The following is a 6497-nucleotide window of genomic DNA, read 5'->3' as shown; positions in this document are numbered from 1 at the left end:
TTTCTATGATCATATTTTCTAAATTAATAAAAGGATTGAATTTGATTTTTTGATAAGATATTTAATAAATCTGATGGAGCATCTTCAAGCAAACAAGTTTATCTTAAATACTTATGAGGTGAAAAAAAAATTTTTAATAAAAACTTAAAAAAAAGTTTCTAATATTTTAAATATCAAAATTAATAAAAACCCATATTTGATTAAATTTTAGGTAAAATAATATGTAATTAATTTATTACCAATTTTAAGTGTAATAAGGAACTAAAACTTTTTTAATATGTAATCAATTCCTAAACTTAATTTTTTTAATATAGATAAAAATATATTCTTTTTAGAGATTATTAGTTTATGCTTAAGATAATCTTAAAAATAATAAATTTACATAAATATCCAATCACATAAGTAAAAAATATCGGTGATGACTTCATAATTTTTGTGTCTTATAGTTAAGTTTTCAAATTTAAACATTATGACAATACATTATTTTCATATTAATAATTGATTATAAAATCAATTTGGTTAAAAGTGTTTTTCTTGCCACATGTCATCTTTTTTTTTTAACTTTTTAAAATTTTTTTCAAATAAATGTTTTTTTTTTTGCTATTACGAATACAATATTAATTCGCAACAGTAAAAATTATCATTATATAAAATATTTTAAAAAAATCAATTAAGCAACAATTATGAAAGTCTTGCAAAATGTTATATCATTTTGCAACAAAAACTCTTCATTGTTACAAATATTATAAAAATTTTCATAATAATTTTTTTATCATTATATAGAATATTAAAAGAAATTAAACAATGACATTAAAAAATCATTACAAATAAAATAAATTTTTTCAACAATAATTTTTTATCGTTATAAATATAATAAAAAATTTTTATAATATTTTTTTGTCGTTGCATAAAATATTAAAAAAATAAATTAAGCAATGACATTAAAAAAATCGTTACAAAGAAAACGAGTTTTCGCAACAATAAATTTTAAATTTTACAAATATGATAAAAATTTTCATAACAACTTTTTTGTTATTATATTAAATATTAAAAAAATAAATTAAGCAATGACATTAAAAATTTATTGCAAATAAAATTGAAAACTTATTGCACATAAAACAAGTTTTTGCAATAAACTTTTTTTCATTGTTCCAACTATTATAAAAATTTTCGTAACAACTTTTTTGTCGTTATATAAAATACTGAAAAATATAAATTAAGCAGGGACACTGAAAATCGTTCCAAATAAAAAAAGCTTTCATAACTTTTTTTTTGTTACAATATTATAAATTTTTTCGTAATAACTCTTCTGTTGTTATATAAAATATTTAAAAAATAACTTAAGCAACAACATTAAAAAATGATTGCAAATAACAAATTTTTGCAATAACTTTTTTTGTTATTACAAATATTATAAATTTTTTTGTAACAACTTAGTTTGTTATTATATAAAATATTAAAAAAATAACTAAAGCAACAACTTTAAAAAATCGTTGCACATAAAATAAGTTTATGCAATAACTTTTTGTTGTCATAACAAATATGATAGAATTTTTTGTAATAACTTTTTTTATTATTGTATAAAATATTAAAAATAACTTAAGTAATGACATTGAAAAATCATTACAAATAAAATAAGGTTTTTGTAACAATTTTTTGTTGTCGTTACGAATAGTTGAGGAATTCATAACAATAAATTTTATCATTGCATAAAATATTAAAAAAAGTCAATAAAGCAATGATTATGAAAAGTCATTGCAAATATTTCACAATGATATTTTTAGTCGTTGCAAAATAAAGTTGCGAAATATTCATTTTCTTACAATGATGGGAAGTGGAGAATGTGTGTCAACTTCAACATTTCAAAAAAACATGTCCAAAGGATAATTTCCTCTGCCCAACATAGATTAGCTAATAAATGATAATTCTAAACATGGTTTGTTTAGTTTCATGGATGCATATTTAGGGTACAAGCAAATTAGGATGTTGAAAGAAGATAAGCAGAAAATAGCTTTTATGATCGAGATATGACTATACTGTTACAAGGTGATGCCATTTAGACTAAAAAATGCAGGGTTAACCTACCAAAGATTAGTTGACAAAATGTTTGAAGATTAGATTGATCATAAAGTTAAAGTATATGTTGATGATATGATTGTGAAAAACTAAAGCTTGGATAAACATTTAGAAGACTTGGAAGAAACATTCAACACCCTAAGGAAGTATAATATGAAGCTTAACTCGAGTAAAAACGCCTTTTGAGTTACATAGAGAAAATTCTTGGGATATATGACCAATTAGAAGGTTATAGAAGCTAATCTAAAAAAAAGTTTGAGCTATTCTAGATATGAAAGTGCTAACCTTAATAAAAGACGTACAAATGTTGACATGAAGAGTTGTCGCACTGAACATGTTTATATGGAGGTTGGTAGATTAGTGCTTATCATTATTTAAAATATTGAGAAACATATCTAACTTTAAATGGATGCCATAGTGTTAATAAGCTTTTGAAAAGCTCAAAGAATTCTTCTCTTTCCTTTCTATATTATCAAAGTTATAGCCTAGCGAAGTATAGTACCTCTATATCGTGACCACAAATTAGGACATTAGCTCAACATTGGCCCAAAAAAAGTAACGAAGTTAGGACCAATATATTTTATAAGTAAAGTATTGGCTAATGAAGAACTTAATTATCAAAAAATTGAAAAACTAGCCTATATTGTATTTATTTCAACTAGAAATCTCAGACAACATTTTCAATCTCACATAGTGAATGTCTTAAATGATCAACTGCTGAGGCAAATCTTGTAAAAACTTAAACTGTCTAGTAGATTAATTAAATGGGCAATCAAGCTCAATGAATATGACTTACACATATTACCCAAGTTGGCCCTTAAGTCACAAATACTAGCTGATTTTATCATTAAGTGTACCTTAACTAGGCTTGAAAAAGAGTCTAACATGATTGATAGTTGGAAAAAAAAGATATGGAAATTATTTATGGATGGGTAGGCTACCAATAAAAGAAGTGAAGCAGGTTTAATCTAATCAACCTAGAAAACATAAAATTTTTATATGGATTAAAGTTTGGGTTTAAAGCTTTGAATAATAAGGCAGAGTATAAAACACTAATCGAGGCACTAAAATTAGTGGTCGACCTAAATTTGAAAAGCTTTTTTATGTACAGCGATTTACAATTGGTGGTTGAGTAAGTGAATGATGAGTTTAGGGCCTAGGATGAAAGAATAAAGAAATACGTAGATAAAGCACAAGCACACTTAGCAACATTCCTGAAGGTTGAGGTAAAAAAAATATCGAGTTTATACAATAAATTGGCTAATCATTGTCTAAATTAGCATCTGCGATAGCTTAGCACATGTCTTGGTCAACAAATTACAAGAAAAAAACATTAATAAGAAACAGATTAGTAAGATTGAATTAAAAAAATCGTAGATGTCCTTGATCAAAGCATATTTGATGTCGAGAGAGATACCCAAGAACAAAATTCTAGTAAAGGCACTAATTTGAAAAGCTCTTTAGTACACCATCATTAATGAAAAGTTATCTAAAAGGTCATTCAATTTACCATATTTGAGATGTATAGATAAAAGAAAAATAGATTGTCTGCTCAAAAAGATTCATGAATGGATCTAAAAAAATCACTTCAGATCTTGATCATTAGATTATAAGGTGTTAAAACAGGGGTATTACCAGCTACCATCAAGAAAGTTACGACTAACTTAATTAAAAGGTGCAATAAATGTCAAATGCTTACTTATGTCTAACACTTACCTTCAACTTAACTGATTTTGATAATAACCCTATGGCCTTTTATATAGTGAGATATTGATTTGATCAAACCATTCACCGCAACCACTAGATAGTGAAAATTCATACTAATAGCTGTTGATTACTTTAACAAATGGTTGAAGACCAATGCACAAGCTACCATTACAAAATCTTAAGTAAAAAAATTTGTATAAAAAAACATAGTTTGCCAATTTGATCTACATTAATCTAAAATTCACCTCAATCGCTCATCCATAATTTAATGGCTAGGCTAAGGTAGTAAATAAAATTATACTTGAATCTTTAAAGAAAAACCTGGATAGTACCAAAAAACTGGCCCAAAGAGCTTCTTAAAGTATTATGAGCACTAAGGACTACTACTAAAGTCCTCATTAGAAAGACTTATTTCAATCTAGCTTTTAGGACATAGGTAATAGTCCAAATAAAGGTCAACCTCCTTAGCTTTCGAGTCAAGTTGAGTGGTTAAAAAGGGAATAAGAAAGCCTTAAAGGCTAATATAGGTTTGATTAAAGAGCAAAGAGATGTTATGCTCTGATAAAGATAACAACTTATCAGTAAAAGGTCTCTAATTATTAGAACAAAATAGTCTAATGAAAGAGTATTTATAAGAACGACTTGGTATTTAAAAAAGTAGAAGCTTTTGAAATTGATGATCGATAAGAAAAATTGACCCTAAACTAGGATGGCTTATACATAGTGAATGAAGTTATCCAACCTAAAGCTTGTAGATTATTACATTAAAATTGTAGCATTTTATCACCTTTTTTTAAGTAATTTCTCTTGAATATTTAGTTGTTTCTTGAAAAAATTGGCAAAAATACACTTAAATACATAAATATTCAATGTGTAAGTGAAAATATGAAAATTAAGGAAATTTGGAGCTTTTGGACTCATTTTAAAAGAATTTTGGTGTAAAAAGTTATGAAAGGCCAAAACTAGTGTGCATGTGCTTCATTGCCATTTATAGGAAACTTTTTTACCTTTTTTTTTCTATAATTTTTTTTAGCTTACTTAAGCTTAATTGAACTTTAGTTTAAGTTTTAATTCTCATATTTTTCATTTGAACATGACCTTTTTAGCTTATTAGTGCTTTGTCGCTTTTATAGTATTTTTGCATGTGCTAGAAATGTGAGATATGCATTGATATGGTTTGAAGTTATTATTACAGCTAAGAATTTTTTAGATTTTTTTAAAATTTTTCATGCATAAATTGGAAATTAAATGGTTTGTATTTGAGTGAAATTTGAAGAAAAAATTAGTGACTAGTTAGAGCCAAAAATTGGAAGTGAGGATTTAACTCAAACCATTTGATACACTTAATGGATGATCAATGCTTGAGGTGTCACTTCTTGGATTCAAAAAAGGATCAAATATAGCTACTTAGTTAGTAATTTAAAGCCTTCTCGTTGACATAATTTTGATTTTTAGGAGCTTACAAGATCAAATGAAGAAAATTTGAAGTGAAGTGAAGTGAAGTGAAGTGAAGTGAAGTGAAGTGAAGTAAAGAGAAGGAAACAAGGAAGCTAAAGAAACAAGATAGATAAGTTGGAAGGATCTAGAAGAAGTGGAGTTTAGTTGGCATTTTGCTGCAATTTTATTAGTTAAACCACCTCACCCTTGGCCTAAAAATAAGTGGGTTGGTTGACCATTTAGAAGACTTTTTCTAGTTTTTTCGTTTTTTTAGTTTCATGCTTTTTTTTTTTCTTTTCAAATAATTTCTTCCTTATTCTTTTATAGGGTTGTTTAGGAAAAAATGCTTTAATTTTTTAGCAAATTTACTGTTCTTGTCTTTACTTTACATGCAATTTAAGAATATTTCAATAAAAGTTCATGTTCTTTAAGATTGCAAGTTCAATTTCTTACAATTTTCACCTAAATCTTAAATATATTTGGCAATTTTTTATTGTCACCTATGTGCAATTTTTCCATTAAATCTTGATCAATTCTTATGACTTTTAATCCAATTTTTTTTTATGGATTCTTAATTCATTTTTCTACAAATTTGGAAAAGATTACAATCAAATTCATTCTATAAATTTTCATAAAATTCCTCAAAATTTTGATTTGATCCAAAAGTTAAGTTGAAGCTTGAGCGAATGACAGCACCTCAAGTCTTTTCTCTCTTTGCTGGGCATTTAGTTTCTCTTTTTTCACTTTGCATTCTTTAATTCACTTGTTTAAATTTATTTGATTACTTTAAATTTACAGTAATTCAATTATGTTTGGATTAATTTTTGTGCAATTGCTTTATTTTTGCTCTTCTCAAATATGAATGTAGATCTAGTTCAGTAGCTTGATTTTTTATTGTTTCATATGATTTCTTTGTTAATTTAGATAGTAATCTTGTATATCTAAATTGTCCTAACTTAGTTTAAGTTCATTCAACTTGTAGAAGCCTAGATCTAAGTTTTTCCTTCAAGATTTGGTTTTGTCAAATTTAAATTTTACTTTTGATTCTCAATTCTTTTGTTGATTTTTGCATTTTTGCTTCTTCAATCCTGTTTTGATCTTAGTTTAGTTAATGTTTTGCAATTTATAAGTTGTTTGGATTATTTCTTAAAAAGTTTCTAGATATTTCTTTTGTGAAAGTTGAAAGGTAGTTATTTTTTGTTGCTAATTAGTTATTTTTTATTAAAGCCTTTAAGCTATTATTTTGTTGGTTAATTGTTCCAACTATTTTCGATTCT

The sequence above is a fragment of the Durio zibethinus genome, chromosome 19, assembly GCF_047325235.1.
Source record: "Durio zibethinus cultivar Kanyao isolate XHJ-2024 chromosome 19, ASM4732523v1, whole genome shotgun sequence".
Taxonomy (NCBI): domain Eukaryota; kingdom Viridiplantae; phylum Streptophyta; class Magnoliopsida; order Malvales; family Malvaceae; genus Durio; species Durio zibethinus.
Note: the sequence above shows the minus strand (reverse complement) of the source record.